General features: G+C 47.5%; 1 protein-coding gene across 1 annotated transcript in view; it reads right to left on the bottom strand.

The window, feature by feature from the left end:
- Nucleotides 1–8,250, bottom strand: part of LOC120372329 (alpha-1,4-N-acetylglucosaminyltransferase-like) — a 29,975-nt gene extending 21,725 nt beyond the window's left edge. Inside the window, exons 1-2 of the mRNA XM_039489360.1 lie at nt 8,171–8,250; nt 7,700–7,761 (exon numbers count right to left, since the gene is read on the bottom strand). The gene's annotated coding sequence lies outside the window, so the exon portion shown is untranslated. The remainder of the gene's footprint in view (nt 1–7,699; nt 7,762–8,170) is intronic.
- Nucleotides 8,251–21,170: the final 12,920 nt, after the last annotated feature.

Here is a 21,170-nt window from a genome sequence, read left to right on the forward strand (position 1 = left end):
AACCTGTTTGATTTTTCCCTTGTTTAAAACCTCAGGGGATTAGTTTAACTCACCAGGGACAGGTGGGGGGAAAGAAAGAAAGAAAGGGGGGGAGGTGAATCCCTCCTTGTTTAGATTCAAGGAGTTGAATCAAGGTAATCTCTCCCAACGACTAGGGGAGGGGGAAGAAGCTGGGGGAATGGTTTATTTCCCTTTGTGTTAAGATCCAAGGAGTTTGGATCTGTGTTCCCCAGGGAAAGGTTTGAGGGAACAGTGAGTGTGCCAGACACTGAAACCTGGCTGGTGGCAGCAAAAACCAGATCTAAGCTAGGATTTAAGCTTAGAAGGATCCATGCAGGTCCCCATCTTTTGGACGCTAAAGTTCAAAGTGGGGAATAAACCTATGACAGTTCCAATTTCCCTTCTACTTCCTGTTTGACCCCAGTTTATATAGTAATATTCTCAGTTATACTTTACCCAGTCATTTTACTGAAATTTAACTAATCAATCCTAACATATTGTAACATAATTCTCTAACCAATTATATCCCACTACCCTAATTAACTTTACACCCAGCAAAATTAATTATACAGCATACAGAAACAGAGAACCAGACAGATTAACAATAGAAAAGTGGGGGCCATAAAGAAAAAACATACAGAAATGAGGGTTTCACAACCACAACCATTGATAAGTGATTTCTTGCCAGACAGGATGCTATCAAACTAAGTTTTCTTTAACCATCTTAAGATCTGTTTCTTTATCTGGTGGTGATGGGCACTATCAGGACAGGATCATCTTCCTAAAAGCCCAACACCACCTTATTTCAATGTGACTGGTTTGGGATGTGACCGTTCGCTTCCCAGCTTATGGCTGCCCCTGCTGCTTAGCCAAGGGCCTTAGCTTAAGAACTAAACCTCAGACTATCCTAGTGAGAGAAGGCCCATACACAGGAGGACTGTGATTTTGATTCTTTGTTTTTATACCCCTGTAACTAGCTAAGTGATAAAAATACACCTAAGTTCTTAAAGTATAGGCCTTTACAGGCAGGCCTGAATATCTATATCCTAACACACTCCAGTGCTTATAATTCCCATCCAGCCTGTTGCTCACCATTTACTCCCATTCTACCACAACCGGTGAGCCATCACTATGGACAGATGGGCCCTAGAGGTCATCCAATTGGGCTAATCCATCCCCTTCCCGTCCATACCTACCACCCACCCCCCAGCCCGTCCCTCTTCAGGAACCCGTCTCACGACCACTTGTTCCGCCAAGAGGTGCAACATCTTCTACAAATAGGAGCAGTCGAGATAGTGTCCGATCAGCACAGGCAAAAGGGTTTTTATTCCCACGACTTTTTGACAGAAAAGTGGGGGATGGCAACCCATCCTTGACCTCAGGCGAGTTTATGCATCATCAAAAAGCAAAAATTCAAAATGGTTACCCTGACAACCATAATTCCAGCGCTGAAACAGGGAGACTGGTTTTCAGCCCTCGATCTGCAGGATGCTTATTTTCATGTAACTATACACCCTGCCCACAGGCGTTTTCTCAAATTTGTTATGGGCTCAAAGCATGACCAATACAGGGTTCTGCCCTTTGGGCTCTCAATAGCACCCTACTTCTTTTCCAAGATTCTCATAGTGGCATCGGCACACTTACAGAAAAAAAGAATCATAATTGATGACTGCCTGCTCAAGGCACAGACATCCAAGCCACGCAGATGACCATTGATTGTTTCCAGGGACTGAGCCTACAAATAAACGAAAATAAATCCACATTAACTCCTATTCAATGACTAGAGTTCATAGGCACTCACCTTGATTCCACAACCAGACTTGCATCTCTCCCATCTAACAAATTGAACACCATAAAGAATCTTGTTGCCAAGTTGCAAAGCATCCTGCAGGTCACTGTCCGGGACTGTCTGAAATTTCTTGGCCATATGGTCTCTTGCACTTTTGTGCTCAAGAATGCACGCCTCTACATGTGGTGCCTGCAGGTTGGATGACCACTGTCTACAGACTGAATGTACATGACCTAAACAGACTTCTATCCTACCAAAGTCACGGCGGACTCACTCACATGATGGACTCGTCCACACAACCTCTGCTCCAGAGTCCCATTCACGCAGGAGTCCCCCTCCATCATAATTACCACGGATGCTTCCCTCATGGGCTGGGAGGCACACACGGCACACCACACACCACTCAGGGACTCTGGTCCCCTACAGAAGCATCACTACACATAAATCTTTTAGAGCTTCGAGCGGCCCACAATGCCTGCCTCCAATTTCACCCTCACAGAAACGTCACATCGGGATCATGACTGACAACATCACCTGCATGTTTTATATAAAACAGACAAGGGGGAGCTCGATCCCACTCACTCTGCACGGAGGCTATGAAACTTTGGAATTGGTGCCTCCCAACACACTATCAAATTTTAGCTTCCTACCTATCTGGTTCAGTAAACACCACTGCGGACGAGCTCAGCAGATCTTTTCCCCTAGATCAAGAATGGGAGATAAATGATACCATCCTACACAACATATTCAAAATGTGACCAACAAAAAATGCCTAGAATTCTGTTCCAGAGCAGGCCTAGGAAAGTACTCGATGGGAGACACATTCATCATCAAATGGAGTGACAATTTCCTATAGGCATTCCCCTACCCCCGCCCCATTCCACTTCTTCACAGGGTATAACAAGAAATATGAGCAGAGAGGGCCAGGGTCATACTAATAGCCCCATGTGGTCTAGACAGGCGTAGTACCCATTTTTAATGAGGATGTCAGTTTGCCCACCCATTCCACTTCCCTCCCCTTCCAAACCTATTATCACAATGCAGGGATCAACTACACCACCCCAACGTAACGAAACGATGCTGCACCTCAAAGCATGGCTCCTCAATGGTTTTCTAATGAGGAACTAGGCAGCTCTGAACAGGTACAAAGAGTACTATTACATAGCAGATCACAATCCACACCTACCACCTATCTCCAGAAATGGACTAAGTTCACTCACTGGTGCTCCACCAAGAAAACCGCTCCTGCTTCTGCCCCTCTTTCACTAATAATAGACTAGCTTTTAGAACTTAAACCATCTGGGCTTCCCTTTAGCTCCTTAAAGGTACATCTGGCAGCAATTACAGTGTTTCACATGGAGACACTACTATCTTCGCCCACCCCATCTCAAAGTGGTTCCTCAAGGGCCTCCAGACCCTATACCTGGACATTAGACCACCCACTCAACCCTGGGACCTACACTTGGTCCTCATATGCTTGATGTGCCATCAATTTGAGCCGCTTGCAACATACTCCCTTCTACATCTATCCATAAAAACTATGTTTTTATTTACCATTACATCTGCCAGATGTGTAGGAGAACTTGGAATGCTCATGGCTGACCCACCGTACACTATATTTTTTAAGGACAAAGTCACGGTCTGAATGCATACTAAATTTCTCCTGAAGGTGCATTCCTCCTTCCACCTCAATTAACCTATCCACCCACCAACCTTCTTTCCTAAACTCCATGTGAACACTTTTGAATCAGCAATTCACACACTCGACATGTGCAGAGCATTGTCCTTTTATCTGGCTAGGACTTTAGGGCTCCCCCTAAACTTTTCATTTTAATCACAGAATGATCCAGAGACAAATCCACCTCTACCCAAAAAATATCCAGTTGGATAGCAGACTGTATCTGCCTATGCTACCAACTAAAGAAGATGAATCCTCCAACTTCTGTTAGAGCACACTCCACCAGATCTGTGTCAACATCTGTGGCATTCTTACGTAACACTCCCCTCACAGATATTTGCAAAACCGCCACCTGGGCTTCAGAGCATACCTTTTCTAAACATTATGCTCTTACTCAGGGACGCCAGACCAACATTTGAATGGGCCGAGCTCTGTTCTCTACAGCTTTCTTACCAGCTCTGAAGTCCCTACCTCGTTAAGAGTTACTGCTTTTCAGTCACCTGGAGTGGAGCACCCACAGGGACAGCTCTTGAAGAAGAAGAGGAGCTGACTCACCTGTGCAGTTCTTTGAGATGAGTGTCCCTGTGTGTCGTGTGTCCTCCACTAACCACCCTCCTCCCCTCTACTTCAGAGTTTGGAGCAGTCTCTGTTGTAGAGAAGGAACTGAGGAAACTGGGCTGTGCACGTGTGTTATTGAGACACATTTGGCGCACAAGTAGGCACCACGCATGCGTGGCCTGTGCGAGTACTGCTGTAAAAATCTCCGAGTGCAGGCACAGGGATGCACCAACACCTGGAGTGGAGTTCCCACAGGGACTGTTACCTCTCAGCTCTGTGTTCTTGGGGAACCAGGGTGCAGTATCCAGCCTGTTTGACTCACAAAAGACCTTCCCTCCCTCAGCCTCTGCTTGAACCAAAACTGATCAGAAGAAATACTTATAAAAAGCAATGAGAAGGCAGTCGGAGACACACCTAGATCACTGGGACAAGGGTGACAGGATTAAGGAAACTCCTCTAGCCTCATTTGCATCGAAGATGGGACAGGGAAGCATCTCCATTAGCATACAGAATGGAGAACAGAGATTCCAAGGCAAGAACCACATGGAACTCTGGGACCAGAGAAGCAGGGAAGCACTGCATGATGGGGGATCTTGCTCCAGATGTTAATGAACCCACGCCTGCGCACACCCAGCTCAGTAGTTATCAGACCAATTCTAATAATGAATCCTTGAGTGGTATCCAAAATAGTGAAGACCCCTAACTACATTGTGAGCTTCCTCCAAGGAACACCACCCATAGCCAGGAATGATCAGCTGCCATTGTCTAGTCTGAACAAAACAACTTTGGTATACTTAGTTTACTCATAAACAAATCTAGTGTTCTCCCTTGAACCATTGTTCTTTCCCTAAAAAAAAACCCTACCCATGCTCAAGTGTTCTGATGCCTGGATCCAAAATCTGCATCAGTTCCATTGGGACTTCATTTTCTCCTGACTGATCGTGCTGGAGGATCTGCCTGTCTCCAGCTCTCTGGACACTCAGCTATCACCACCACCTCGGAACCCCGATTGATTCAAGCTTCACAGAGTGGTGAGAACCCAGTGCTCTCTTGCTCTCGCTCTCCCTCACAGGTGTTTGTCCAACCTGTTCTTAAAAACCCTACAATGATGGGGATTCCATAACCTCCCCTGGAAGCCTATTCCAGAGCTTAACTGCCCTTAGAGTTAGAAAGTTTTTCCTAATGTTTAGCGTAAATCTCCCTTGCTACAGATTAAGCCCATTGTCCTACCTTCAGAGGACATGGAGAACAATTGATCACCATCCTCTTTAGAAAGCTCTTAATATTAATATTTGAAGACTGTTATCATTTCACCCCTCAGTCATCTTTTCTCAAGACTAAACATGCCCAATTTTTTTTAACCTTTCCTCTTAGCTCAAGTTTTGTAAAGCTTTGAATATTTTTGTTGCTCTCCTCTTCACTTGCTCCAGTTTGACCACATCTTTCCTAAAGTGTGGCACCCAGAATTGGACACGTACTCCACTATCACCCCCAGATCCCTTTCAGCAGTACTACCACCTAATGTAGATGAGTATTTGATATTTCCTTTCTAAGTGAAATATTTTACACTTATTTTCAGTGTCTCATTTTGTTGAATATAGAACCATCCTCCAATTAGTCAAGGTCATTCTGAATTCTAATCCTGATCTCCAAAGTGCTTGCAACCCTTCACAGCTTAGTGTCATCTGGAAATGTTACAAGCATACTCTCCACTCCATTATCCAAGTCATTAAGGAAAATATTGAATAGTACTGTGTGACGCAGTAGGGACTGTCTGCATGGGGGATAAGAGAGCAGGGGATGACTTTAGGTGAGGGACAGGACCTGAGCCTGTAACCTAAGCCAGGAAGGGGAGTTGGGGGAGTCAACACCTTTGCCCTGGAACCTGGACAAAGGAAGAGAGCCGACTGGAGAGGTTTTTAGTTTCAGTCTTGGGCTGGCTGGGAAGAGTCAGGGAACCCCAAGTCTGGGGTCTAATATCCTTGCCCCCAGAGGGACTTGACTGAGGGGTCCTGGTTGTACCTACAAGCCCTGCTTGGGACTGTGTTCCTGTTGTCTAATAAACCTTCTGTTTTACTGGTTGGCTGAGAGTCACGGTGAATTGCAGGAAATGGGGGTTGCAGGGCCCGGACTCCCCCACACTTTGTGACATACTGGACCCAGGACTGACCCCTGTGGGACCTCACTAGATACACCCTGCCAGTTTGACTGCAAACCATTGGTACCTACTCTATGAATAGTCTTTTAACAATTGTGCACCCACCCTATAGCACATTCATCTAGACCACATTTCCCTACTTTGCTTAAAAGAATGTCAAGTCTCCTCCATCTCAGCTCCTCTGCTTTAACCCCTAGGCAATGATACCACCTGCTGCTGTTTTGCCCCAATGCCAGCCAGCAACTATCTGAAAGTTCACTTCTGCGATTCACATTCATGTCTAGACTCCTGGCCTGTTATAAGGTTTTGATGCCCTTCCTTACACTGACTATTCTCATTAGGCAGGTTTTTTTCCACATATTGCTGAGCAATAACCTCACACAGAGCATCTTGGCCACCATCTTTACATCTCTAAGATTGTCTGTCCAGGCACTTGGCAGATCTGTACAGCTTTCTCTGACTCCGAATTTCTCAGCAAATGCTCAGACTGCACCTTCACAGCCCATGACCAACCTATCTTTAGTTTGGGATTTTCTAATTTTTTTTTTTTAAATTTACAGGGTATAAAGTCACCCAAGACAAAAAAAGAGACAGAGCAAATTAGGGGTTGCCTGCAATGGGAGGTTGTCTATGCTGCAGGACATTTCTCTGCAGGTGTAATAAGCAGAGTAACAAGAAGGTCTTCTGCTACCCTGCCCATCCGACCACCAAAACAGAAAGCCAGGAGAATGGGGTTAATGAAGCTTAGGCCCCATGTGATTACAAGTGTCATCAAACTAAAAAGATAACAAGTGATGTAAGGGGAAGAGAAGACAAAGGCATGCTACCATGGTACAGTCCTAGGCCAGCAAAAGTCACCAATGTGGGTAGCCTGGGGAAAAGGGAGAAAGAGCTCAGGAGAACCCAAAGCTGAGGAGGTTCTCCTAAGGTTATCAAGCAATTGGCTGATCGGAGAAATGTGGCTGATTGAAATAAGCCTCATGTTCCTTTGACAACCCCCACCATTTAGCGTAATGAACTGCAGGGCTACCTGTGCTGATATCTAAAAGTCTCTGGTACTCCAAGTGATATGGTCTCTTTAATAGTGCAGTGGGGTTATAGTCTCACCTGCCAGTGTGAGATTCCAGGCAACAATCCTGGATAGGACACAACTGAATAGGAGTTTGACAGTCTTATCCTAGCTCCCATTAGAGCACATCACAAAACCACCCTGCAGTTAAGAAGTCTGTTTGAGAGAGGCCCAGTATCTGTACAGAAAGCATAAGTCAGATTACGACTGTGGTGAACTGAAAGAGCTATGGTAGGTTCTTGTGCAAGAACTACCATGTTATGCTTGACTCAGACCAGGCTCTTAACCAGTCACTTTCTTGAGTCTTTGCAGTACTGAGTACTTATAATTTAAATTCCCTACACTGGCTTACTCTCAACTTTGCATACAAAACTACTTTTCCCCATGTAATGCTCATCACTAAGACATTGACCATAAAAAGCTTTGGTTTGCACCCAGCAGACTTACCGAACCTTCTCCTCATCAGCTGAGAGCTGGTCCTGAAGAGACTTCTCTTTATTCTGAAGAACCTTCAAAACAGCAAACCCATTAAATCACCCTTGCTTCAGTTTCTGTTTCACATGTTTTATATCTCAACAGTTTGATTTTGTTCCATAAGATGCTGTGGGTATTTTCCCTACAGATCTGCTTCAAGAACAAGTTGGTTGCATTGGCTGCCACATCGAGGCTAAGCAGATGAATCAGACAAAAAACTAAACTCAGCGAACCCCCATGGCTACAGTTTGGGTTTGGCAACAGGTAGCGGATGTTCAGTATATGACAGTGTGGTACCTGGAACTGGAGTTAGATACAATATTCTTTCTGGAAGGTTGCAATGTCACTCTCCTTTATTTCTTAAAATCCAGAACCTTACCATACAAGAACCAAAAACAGAGAGTGACAAAGCTGGCTGCTCCCTAAGACAGAGGCACAACTCACCCCCATCTTACTGACTGCTGAAAGACCGAGACTGCACATTTCCCTAAAGAGCCCCCAGTTGGCAAGCAGGACCAGGAAATCCTCTGAGAATTTGAAGTGTTAGATTATAATTTTAGCTGTTTTCAATACACCACAGTTACCAATGACAGCCATTGTGTGTAGCAATCATACAGCACAGTTAGAGATAATCTGATTGGAGGGAACAGTAAACTTCTGCTGGTGCTATCCCAGCGAGTATGTGAGGAGCAGACTGGGGCAGGGGAGGTCTTGCTGAAGACCTGCCTGGCTCACTCCATACACAGCTCCAGCCCAGGCTGCCACTACTGCTTCTAATTCAGCCAGTGTGGGAGGGCGGGATGGTGCTGCTTTGCCTTCTCATCAGAGGCTATAAACCGTGTAATAGCCCACAGATAAGTTACCATGCAGCTTTCTAAGCAAGCACATTTAGGCTTGAGGTTTGCTGGACAAACCAAAAAATTGGAAAAAAAAATAGCTTGGGGCTGGCATGAAATAATTTTTTTTTCAAAAATCTTTTGGAGAACAAAAAATGTTGACAAAATTGCATTTCAAAGTGCTGTGGTCAACCTGAAAGAAAACATTTTGTTTTGTTGTCAAGGTGTTTTTTAAACCTTCTTTAACAATAACATTGAAGTAAAATTTGGAAAGAAAAGTTGTTTTGTAACGCAATGCTTTGTTTAGAAAATGTTGAGAACAAAACATTTTGTTCTTTTTGGAGTTTGGTTTCCCCAGCCAAAACAATGTGATAAATTCTGCACAAATTTGTCAAATGTGTTGGTGTTGTGTATTTGGTTGTCATGGCTTTTGTTGCTATGGCAACTGAGTTAGATTATTATGGGTTAGCTCAACCGGTTTCAACCGGCTGAGTGAGCTCTCTGTATATCTGTAAATAAAATGGAGGTTTTGGTTAACTGCCTGCTCTCTGGCCTCAAGTGATTGCTTCCTACACCGGCTGCCCCAAGGATTTAACACTGGCGACGAGGATGGGATCCTGGTGCTGCTCCAGTAACAGAAGGAAGTAGAAGTCAAGGTAAAGAACAAACAAACAAAAAAAAGCTGCTTGTTTGCACTGACTGTGAAAATGAAACTAAAAATCATGGCTACTCTGACCAGGCCCCTGGAGCCTTTTGATGAGAATACAGAGCAGTGGCATGTGTATACTGAGCGTTTTGAGCTTTTTGGTATTGCAAATGACATTACAGAAGCAAAGAAGGTGCCAATATTCTTAACTGTTGTAGGGGCTAAAACCTACTCTCTGCTACGCAGCTTACTGCACCCTGTTAAGCCTGAGACTAAATCTTACGGTGACATTGTGGAAATCCTGGGGTCTCATTTCTCCCCCAAACCACTGGTAATTGCTGAAAGATATAGGTTCCACAAAAGAGACCAAAAGGAAGATGAAACAGTTGTACAATTTGTAGCCATTTTAAAAAAGCTAGCAGAACACTGTGAATTTAAAGAGATGTTAAATGATGCCCTGCGTGACAGGTTAGTGTGTGGCCTCTGCAGTGAAGCTATACGGAAGCGCCTACTGACAGAGGCTCAGCTTACATTACAGAAGGCTGTTGATATTGCTGTCTCCATGGAACTGGCTACAAGGGAGGCACAATACATCGGTGCATCCCCTAGGGTGCAGAAAGTGTCACAAGAACTGACCCACAAAACGGTGCAGAGTCAAGAATGTTACCGCTGTGGTAAGCTGGGTCACCAGGCATCAGAATGCTGGTGTAAGGACCTGGTGTGTCGACACTGTGGCAAAAAGGGACACATTGAGTATGCCTGTAAACAAAAGAAAAAGAGGCCTGTGGTCTGGCCGACAAAAAGAGGAACCTTGCATACCCTAGAGCAGACCCAGGATGATCAAGGTGACACCTCCTCACAAGAGGAAGTGCCACTGCATGTTTTGTCTTTGGCAGCGGGCTCACATGAATACTGGGTAACCCCTTTATTGGAGGGCAAATCTATACGCATGGAACTAGACACCGGTGCAGCTGTCTCGCTGGTTCCTGAGACTGTGTATAAGGAAAAGCTACAGCATCTTCCGCTTAAGGCAACAAAAACTGTTCTGAAGACGTATACAGGTGAAGCTGTGCCCATGTTGGGCACTATTGATGTTAAGGTGGAGCTCAATGGACAGGCAGCTAAATTGCCACTGTTTGTGGTGAGAGGTGACTACCCAGCCTTAATGGGTAGGTCTTGGCTTGGGAAGATTCAACTGAACTGGGCAGAAGTGCACCGGATGACTAAAGAAGAAACCAGTCTAACCCCTATTCTAAGGAAACATGCTGCTGTTTTTGGAGATGATTTGGGAAGTATGAAGGGAATCACTGTGACATTGAACATTAAACCTGACAGACCACCAAAATATCTGAAAGCCCGAACTGTGCCATATGCCATCAGGCCAAAAGTTGAAGCAGACCTGGAGCGCCTGGTCACCAATGGAGTCCTAATACCAGTTACCCATAGCTCATGGGCCACTCCTATCGTTCCAATCGTGAAGAAAGATGGCTCTCTCCGGATTTGCGGTGATTTTAAAGTCACTGTCAACCCAGTGTTGTGTGCAGAGCAATACCGCTTCCCCGCATCGATGACCTCTTCGCAGGCCTGGCTGGGGGACAAAAGTTCAGTAAGATTGATCTGAGTCAAGCATATTTACAGATGCACGTCGATGAAAAGTCCCAAGAGCTGTTGACTATTGTGACTCATAAGGGGCTTTATCGATACTGTCGCCTACCCTTCGGAATAACATCTGCTCCCGCCCTGTTCCAGAGGGCTATGGACCAGATCTTGTGTGGCTTGTCAGGAGTTCAGTGCTATCTGGATGATATCCTGGTCACTGGAAGAAATGAAGAGGATCACTTAAAGAATTTAGAGGCTACCCTACAAAGACTGGAAGAGTATGGCCTACGAGTTCGCAAAGACAAGTGTGAATTCTTCAAGCCCTCTGTTGAATATTTGGGACACATCATTGATTCTGCAGGTCTTCATAAGGCCCCTGCAAAAGTTAAAGCCATTGTGGAGGCTCCACCACCTCGAAATGTAAGCCAGCTGCGCTCGTTTCTAGGACTCCTGAACTATTATGGAAAGTTCATCTCACAGTTAGCCACACTGCTAAAACCACTTCATGAGCTCCTTGGGCAGAACAAGGCCTGGAAGTGGACTGAAGCCTGTGATGTTGCGTTTAACAAAGCTAAGGATGCATTGCTAAATTCTGAAGTTCTAACGCACTTTGATCCATCCTTACCACTGCAATTGGCCTGCGATGCCTCCCCTTATGGAGTGGGAGCAGTCGTGTCACATATTATGCCTTCAGGAGAAGAGAGACCTATTGCTTTTGGTTCACGCACTCTAAGCAAAGCAGAAACTAACTACGCCCAAATCGAACGTGAGGCATTAGGAATTGTTTTTGGAATTCGGAAGTTTCATCAGTACCTGTTTGGGCGAAAATTTACTCTTCTCACAGACCATTGACCTCTGACATCAATTTTTGGACCCTACACAGGCATTCCCCCATTAGCTGCTAGTCGTATGCAACGTTGGGCATTATTACTTTCAGCACACACAAATGAAATCAAATATCGGAAATCCACTCTGCACAGCAATGCAGATGGCCTCTCAAGGTTGCCTTTGCCGGTCAAACACCAAGATAGTGCCCAAAAGGAAATCTTCTACTTTGAACAGGTAGAGAATACACCCATCACTGCTACTCAGATAAAGAAGGCAACTCGCGTTGACCCAGTATTGTCCCACGTTATGGACCTGGTGATGCATGGAAAATCTCGACAAACCTCTCCGGTCTCATCCGACCTTGTTCCCTACATGTCCAAGCGGACGGAGTTATCGGTCCAATCTGGTTGTTTGTTGTGGGGGAGACGTGTCATTATTCCACCACCACTGAGATCACAGATGTTAGAACAGTTACATTCCGGTCACTGTGGAATAGTGCGCATGAAGGAAATTGCACGAAGCTATTTTTGGTGGCCTGGACTGGACAGCGCTATTGAAGAGAAGGCAAAAGCTTGTATGTCATGTCAGGGTGTGAGGAATGCACCCCAACGGGCACCCCTACACCCATGGGACTGGCCTGAAAACCCGTGGCAACGTATTCACGTTGACTTTGCTGGCCCCCTTGAAGGAAGCATGTTCTTGGTGGCAATAGATGCCCATTCTAAATGGCCAGAAGTCTCTATAATGCAGTCCACTTCTGCAGAGAGTACTATCCAAAAACTACGAGGACTCTTTAGTCGTTTTGGTCTGCCAGAACAACTTGTGAGCGACAACGGACCGCAGTTCGTTTCTCAGGAGTTTCAAAATTTTATGAAGGCAAATGGGATACACCACATCACGTCAGCACCATATCATCCGTCCACCAACGGATTAGCTGAAAGATTTGTGCAGACAATGAAAAACGCTTTGAAATCAGCAAGGGGACAACACTCCATTCAAAAGCGTCTGGATACCTTTTTACTTTCCTACAGAAACACACCTCATGCTACGACCCACGCATCTCCGGCCTTTCTAATGATGGGACGACAGCTGCACACTTGCTTTGATCTGCTGAAACCTTCTGAACCCCGAGAAATTGTGCAACATCAGCAGCAATATCAAGTCATCAGACGGGCACCCAGAGCAAAAGACCGAACCTTTAGCCCGGGACAGCCAGTTTTGGCTCGGAATTATACTTCCAGAGCTAAATGGGTCCCGGCCACAGTCATCACTCAAACAGGACCTGTTTCCTACACAGTCCGGACTGCAGAGAATCTTACCTGGCGGCGACATGTAGATCAGCTGTTGCCAGGTCATGCCAGTCCTCAGGACCCATCTGCAGTTGAGGGGTCTGCCTTCACCTCTTCTGGTGAGGGACCGAATCACGAGTCACCTGTTTCTGACTGTTCTCCTCCATTACTGCCGGCGGCTGAGATACCCCTTTGCCCAGCACGAGCTGATACCACCTCCTCACCTGTTCGTGCTGCGAACCCTGAGCCCCTAGTGCTTTCGGGTGCAATAACACCAGAAGTTCGCCGTAATCCACCTAGAGACAGAAGGCCTCCTCATCGGCTGGATCTTTAGCTAGGGCGAACCTACGGTTATGGGGCAAAATAATCCCCAGGGTTTAGCCGGGAATGGAGGCAGTCTACCCTCCTTCTCTAGTCTAGTGTGTGTTTTATTTAGGGGATGTTCTTATTGGGGGGGAGGAATATGTTGTGTATTTGGTTGTCATGGCTTTTGTTGCTATGGCAACTGAGTTAGATTATTATGGGTTAGCTCAACCGGTTTCAACCGGCTGAGTGAGCTCTCTGTATATCTGTAAATAAAATGGAGGTTTTGGTTAGCTGCCTGCTCTCTGGCCTCAAGTGATTGCTTCCTACACCGGCTGCCCCAAGGATTTAACAGTTGGTTCACTCAAATCTGCACTTTTTAGCCAAACAAAACAAAACAAACAAAAAAAAAATGTGCAAAACATTTCACCCAGCTCTTGTCAATGGTGCTCAAAACCCTAAGGAAAACTGTACAGCAGAAGACTGAAATCAGAGCTAAGTCTGTCAGGAAGCAGATGTTATCTAAAAGGCGTATGCACATGTCATCTTATGGTGTTCTAAATAGCCCCAGACGTTTGGCATTTGGGGGCCTGTGTATAAAGTATCTGTGCCAGGTATATGGAAAATCAGCAGCTACAGCATGTGCCTACAAGACTGTTGAGGAGTTTGGGGCTGCCCAGGGATGGGGGGTGTATCCAAGTCATTCTATCTCTACTTCTCTTTTAAATGTAATTTTCTGCTGATCAGTGTACTTTGGCCTCTTGATAGGCTGTATTTTAAGCTCACAGCCTTGATTCAAACTGGAGCAGAGGTGATCTGAGAGCTTGAAAAACAATGTTCTATCATGCTCTGCAAACCACGTTCTCCCTCTGCCACCTGGTAATGATTCAGAGAATTTTAATGTTTGCTTTTTATATTTCAGTCATAAACAGTTCTACAAACATCCTCCCATGCTGGCCCCTGTGGGTATGTGTACACAGCCCTGGGCAGCAGCCCCCTCCCTAGGTGTCACAGCCTCAGCTCCAGCCCAAGCCGCAACTTCAAAGTGCCGTGTACACAGCTGTTTTGGGAGCGCTAGCGCAAGCCCCACTAACCCGAGTCAGCCGCCCCAGGCTGGGAGGCTCACTGCCATGGGCTGGGCAGACATTCCCAGAGTCAGACATTCCCAGGGAGGCAAACAGATACGCGGCCCTCCTGTTAACCTGTTTCTGTGACACACATTGTGCCTCTGGTACCCCCTGGTACCCCCAAAGCCTGGGGAGCTCCCTGCAGGCTGCCAGGATTCCCTGTCGATGCCTGTAGACCTGCCTCAGCCACTCCCAAACCCTGGTTTGGGACCTGGCACAGCTAGATCAATGGACTGCTGTTTGTTCGCCCCTCAGGGGAGGATGAGACTTGGTCCCCTGGGATGGAAGGAGGGTCCAGTGGTTAGGGCCTTGGCCTGGGGCTTGGGAGACATGGGGCCTGTCTACATGGTGCTTTACTCCATACCAGAGGAGTGTACATTTAGTCTGCACTAGCGTGTCTCATACCAACAGGCCCACTTGGCCCTTGCTGGCGTGCCCCAGAACTTCCCTGGTGCACGTTAGTGTCGCACTATTTGAAATGGCTCCACCATGGAGCTGTGCTGACTGGGCCCAGCGAAGGATCTGGCCACCTTCTACTCGTTGTCTGTAGAGTACCAGCTCTGCTGCAAACAGGGCCAATGGTACAAATGGGCCGGCTAAGGAATTTGGGTGTCTCTGAAATTCCATAATTAGATGGACTAGATGCAGTGACTCTGGTCAAGAGGGAAACAACCAGGTGAGAGGTTGCTGAATCATAGCGTGCATTTGCCTGAGTTCCCAGAGCCATCGCAACCAATAATACATAATGCAGAGTTGTGAAAAGGCTTTGATGGGGCAATTTCCTGCAATATCCTGAGCAAACCTTATTTAATTGAGTTTCTGTTATCACTGTGGGCTGGGATTGTATGCACGCCTTGGGGGAGGGGAGCACAGCCCTCCAGACACTAATAAATATGTGTGTGGGGGAGGCGGGGGGGGGGGCAAGGTAAAGTCACTCAGTTGTAACACCTCCAGAGAGACCCCGTCCCCTAGAGAGAGGCTCATAGCAACTGGTTCAAACTGGAGTCTCCAGGCACCAACAAACACAGAAAGTATTTTTGGATAAATAGCCTGTGTTCAAACTGACTCAGGGCCTGCTTTCTGATCCAGCCAATGAACAGACTGTCCAAGCCCCCCCTTCCTCCATCCTTAGGGAAGGCTTTGAAGGTCTGACACTGACCAGAGGCCTTGTGGAGATGGGGGGTGGGGGGCGACCTCTGGCAAACTGATTAACAAGCATGTAGGTTCTTTTATTTTCTCTCTGTAATACTTGTACTTTAAGAATCAATGTGCTTGCCTAGAAAGAGCTGGGCGGTAGTTCAACTGTGGCAGCGTCCAGAGCTGTAATGAGGCATTTTAGTGCCCCGGGCGAGCAAGCATATTTGCACCCCTACAGTTTTTCCATCATTTTTCCTCCCCATTTTTCTGCCTCTCACAGTTTTTTGCCCTGGGCGGCTGCCCGCCTGCCCTCTCCATGCACCTTGGTTATGGCCCTGGCAATGGCACTGTTTGCCCCCTCAGAGGAGAAAAGCAAAGCCGGGCTGCTGAGGCAGTCTGACTTTGCTGAGGAATTCACAGTGTAGACAGAGAGCTGTGCAGCCTGGAAATACCCCGGTCAGGAGAGTGGGGAGATGTGTGTTTCTGCCCAAGAGAGGTGAGGGCTGGGGACCCAGGAGCCTGAGGGTGGGTGCCTTGGCTGGACCCCGGAGGGGGAACACGGGTGCAGTTGCCATGAACTGTGACAGTTGCAATGGCAATAAGCCACCCTGCTTTGCTTTTTGCAAGCTGGGTAGTTCTTGTCTCTTTTTTCCGGAGCAGACTTTTTGTTTTCTCTACTCACTCCCAGCTTCCTTTTTACCAAACTGGGAGAATGAAGATTTAAAATTCTGCTTGTGACCTTTATAAAAGAGATCGCTGCCCTGATGCGGGAGTTCAGATTCAGAAATACCTTCTCACGCTGATCACTCTTTACACATTCAGCTGCTGCCGCTGCCCTCTGAGAACACGGTGGAGAACTGCTGTGGCATCATCTCTCACCATGATGCTGTCCCTGCCCCCTCTCTTATGATGGGTCCCGGGTCTGGGACCAGTCCGGAGATTCTGCCACCTAACCCCGAAGTTAGGAGTTCAGCTCTAATGGCGCTGGCTAGGGGGATCCTTCCTGGAGGTTACTCAGGTCTGGCCTTACACTCTGTGCCTTTAGCAAAGAGGTGCCTGTAGCTGGGGGCCAGTGCCATATAGGTCCTTGCCAGCAGGGATTCAGTCCTAGGACACAAGTCAAATAAAGAGGAAGGGGGAAAAAACTTCTGCCGTGTGACAAGATGGGTTTTTTCTCCTCAAGTTTCTGGGTGGGGCTCAGGCTGGTGCTGTTTGTGAATTGTAAGAGGAACCCCTAGGTCAGTGATACTCATACTGAGGCTTATGAGCCCTGAGTGGCTCTTTAATGTGTCTCCTGTGGCTCTTTGCAGCACATGACATTAAAGCCCTGTGTGATTTAATTTAAGTTATTAACCAATCAAGATGCTTTTACTATGTTATTCACCAATTAAATTATCATCTTGTGCAAAGTTATTAACTTACTTGTGAGATTTATATATTATATTATATATAAAACCCTAAATATTTCCCCTCTCATACTATTTAAATATGAATAGTACTACAGTAAAAGAAACCATGAACTCACACTACAGTGGCTGTTCTGTTGATCATTAATTTGGCTCCTGAACCACTGAGATCTGCATATCACTTCCCTAGGTACTCGTGCCTGGCCCTTTTTGCTGCCAACATCACCTGGTAAAGGGTTACATACAGATATGGAGGTATAATGCAGCAAAATGTGACTGAAAGTAAGACCAAAACTGTGTAGCTGTGTACAGCTATAAAACTATACAGGGATAATATATGTCCAATAGCAGGCAAAGATGGCAATTCCCTCCCTTGCCCCCAGTGCCAGGACTGGAGCCCTCCTCTTAGCTGCCAGGAAGAAGATGGAGGCATAATTCTTCCCCTCACAACTATGTGCGTATGTGTGGCTTCCCCTCAAGCAGGGGTGGCTCTATGTTTTTTGCAGTCAGGCAGCTTTCAGCAGTGCGCCTGCATGCAGTGCGCTGGTAACGTGGATTCGGTGGCATGCCTGTCGGAGGCCCCCTGGTCCCGCGCCTTTGGCGTACCCACTGCCGAATTGCTGCCGAAGCCACAGGACCGGCGGACCTCCTGCAGGCATGCCGCCGAAGGCAGCCTCACTGCCACCCTCACGGCAACCAGCAGGCTGCCTCCCCCGCCCCCACCCCCGGCTTGCTGCCCCAGGCATGTGCTTGGTGGGCTGGTGCCTGGAGCCGCCCTTGACCCCAAGATTATGAAAATCATGAGATCATCGGCGATGGTTCTTCTAAATCTGCCTCCTGATGCATGAACCTCACAGGAGTGAGAAGAGGCTTTGCACCTGTCTCTTGTTCATCTGTGTACTGGCAGTGTCATTGTAGAATAAGTATAAAATTAAAGAATTAGAGTTAGCTGAAGCTGGCTAAGGAGGTGTGTCTGTGTCTGTTTGTGTTTGTGTTGTAAAGAAGGCCCCAATCATTGAGTAAAAAAGGCCATGAGAATAATAAGTAGTATTACTTGCAGTGTGGGAAAGTAACTAATAAAATAAAGAGCTGCAGTAACAAGACAGAAAAACTGTTTTAAAAGAAAAAAGCCCCAACCTTCCCACTGTTCTGCTGGCAAGCCAGGAGTTGGGGAGAAAATAAGAAAGCAAAGGCTTTGGAAGAAAGGAGGTTGTAAATCTTATATGGATCAAGACTGGAAATAAGGATGAATTGTTTCAAATTATTTCGTTAGCTGAAGTCAGAAATTGGCAGTGACATCACTTGTTTGTTAAAGGATATAAAGACTCAAATCTTAAAGGGCTCATAGCTAATACTTGCGTGACCATGTTGAAGCCAACCAGTATGGGTCTAAGCACCCCAGGATTAGACCATTGGTAAGTATCTTGATCAAATGCTTATAGAAGTTTGGATGTAATAATTTGCTTGTTAGGTTTTTTAGGCATGTTTAGAGCAATTGAATAAAGTGGCCGTTGGATTTAATAAAGAAATTTATGATGAAATTTGTGATTGGTGATTCCCCATTGTCTTGCATCCGAAGTAGTGGGTATTCACCCACGAAAGCTCATGCTGCAAAACGTCTGTTAGTCTATAAGGTGCCACAGGATTCTTTGCTGCTTCTACAGAACCAGACTAACACGGCTACCCCTCTGATACGTGATTCCCCATATTAATATTAATAATTTCAAATATTATTAATTCCAACAGTCATCTCAATGCTCTTTGTGCCTTATACAATAAATTACACTTGCACTCTGTGGACTGTAGCCACACTCCCTTTGTCCCTGCTTGTCCCAGCCTTTTATAGACGTGGTGGACTGCTAGAAATAGTGGCACTAATAGAAGCCCGTGGGGGAGCTGGAAGAAGCAGGAAGTGTGTTTGTCTGGTTTGCAAAGGCCACTAATTCATGCTCACCATGGTGAGGTTGGAGACAGCATGAAGAGCCTAGGATGCTCTTGGAGTAAAGAAGATGGCATGGCGGAAAGACATGGTCCTGGTGGCATGATCAAGAAATAGTTTTGTAGGAAGCTGCAGGGCCAGAGATTAACTGTGAGCTGGCTTTTCCTTTCTGGGATCCAGGAGTGGGTGAAAAGCAGGAAAAGCAGCTTCTAAGGAATATTTAATTAAATAACATTGTAATTTTGGGACATTTTTCAAGCTGCTGTTTCCTTCCACTTTACAGAAGGCGCAGGGCCGGAGGCTCTCCGGCGGGGAGATCTGGGCTGGGGGCTTGTGGCGCTCGGCCCTGTGCTCCAGCCAGGGGAGCAGGGCTGGGGGTTTCCTCGTGCTTCGGACGTGAGATAGGGACCCGGCGCTCTGGCGGGGAGCTCGGGGAGCCATGCTGCAGCCAAGGCAGCGGGGCCGGGGAAGCTGTGACGTTATTAATATAATCTGGGACCATATAGAACAGGGGTGTTCAAACTACGGCCCGCGGGCCAACTGCGGCCCACGGGTCAGTTTTTATTGGCCCGCAGCAAATTCTGAAAATATAATTGAATATGGCCCGCACATGGCGCTTGAGCTCAACTCTGTTGCACTTCTCAGTTTCAACACTAGATGGAGCCAGTCACAGAAAAGGTGCTTCTCCACTAAACAAAATTAAGCAAAGAAAAATAGTTACCACGAGTCACCAGAAATGGCAGCACCGAAGAAACGCAAGATAGCAAGTGAGTGTAGAACAGGGGTGGGCAAACTATGGCCTGCAGGCCACATCCGACCCGCGGGACCGTCCTGCTGAGCCCCCGAGCTTCTAGCCCGAGACGCTCGCCCCCGGCCCCTCCCACACTGTTCCCCCTCGCCCACAGCCTCAGCTCGCTCGCTCGCTCCACTGCCGGAGCCGGCACAAGGCTCTGCTGTGAGCTCCTTGGGCAGTGCAGCTGCAGAGCCCGGCCTGACCCAGTGCTCTGAGCTGTGCGGTGGCGGTGGTGGCATGTCCCGGCTCCAGCCGGGTGGCGCGGCTGTAACACTGCCAGCCACTGGTGCTCCAGGCAGCACGGTAAGGAGGCAGGGAGCAGGGTGTGTTGGATAGAGGGCAGGAGAGTCCGGGGTGATGGTCAGGGGGCGGGGTGTGGATAGGGGTTGGGGAACAGGGGTTGAATGGGGCAGGGGTCCCGGGGGATAGTCAGGAAGGAGGGGGGTGGGATGGGGGGGCAGGGGGCAGGGAGGGGGAGGGGGTCTGGGGGCAGTCGGGGACCGGGCGCCGGGGTGGGGGGGTGGGGCAGGGGTCCCGGGGGTAGTCAGGAAGGAGGGGGGTTGGGTGGGGTGGCAGGGGGCAGGGAGGGCAGGGGTTCTGGGGCAGTCGGGGACAGGGAGAAGGGGTGTGGATGGGGCAGGGGTCCCGGGAGGGCCGTCAGGAATGAGAGGAGGGGTTGGATGGGGCGGCAGGGGCCCAGGGGCAGTCAGGGGACAGGGAGCAGGTGTGTGTGGATGGGGCAGGGGTCCCAGAGGGACCATCAGGGAATGGGGCAGTTGGATGGGGCAGGAGTCCTGGCCGGGGGGGGTGGTAGATAGGAGGTGGGGGCTGGGCCATGACCCCCTCCCCTAACCGGCCCTCCATACAATTTACGAAACCCGATGCGGCCCTCAGGCCAAAAAGTTTGCCCGCCCCTGATATAGAACATGGTTGCAACCACGGTCCTGTAGTGGCACCAAATCTTATGTAAAAGGGGTCATATAAGGTGTCTAAGACCAGCTTATGGGTTGCTGGTTATGATTATGCTGTCTGTATGTATGTGTCTTTTTTTAGTTGAAGTTATGAGTATTGGCTCTATACTGTCTATATTTCAAATTTGTGCTGTGCTTCTGGGAAACATCCCAGATAAGTTAGTGTTAGCTCTGCCTAGCCTGCTTGATGGCCCATTAAGGACCATCAGCTACACAATTGACCCATGGAGAGAAGGCAGATACGCCTTGTAACTCAGCAAAGTATGCAGGGACTTGCCCATGTGACTCCAGACTCCATTTTGCTGTAATTTTCCACAGTAAGGACAAAGAGGTGTTCTTACACCTGGAAAAGCCTATAAAAGGCTGATGCCTCATCTCCATCTTGTCTTCAATCCTGCTTCTACCTCTGGAGGAACTTTGATACAAACTGAAGCTCTGAACAAAGGACTGACTGACCCATCCCAGCGGGGGATGTACTCCAGAGACTTGATTTGAACCTGCAGTTTACTCCATCACTGCAACAAGCCTGAACTAAGAACTTTGCCATTACAGTATGTAATTGATTCCATT

The sequence above is a fragment of the Mauremys reevesii genome, linkage group 9, assembly GCF_016161935.1.
Source record: "Mauremys reevesii isolate NIE-2019 linkage group 9, ASM1616193v1, whole genome shotgun sequence".
NCBI lineage: Eukaryota > Metazoa > Chordata > Testudines > Geoemydidae > Mauremys > Mauremys reevesii.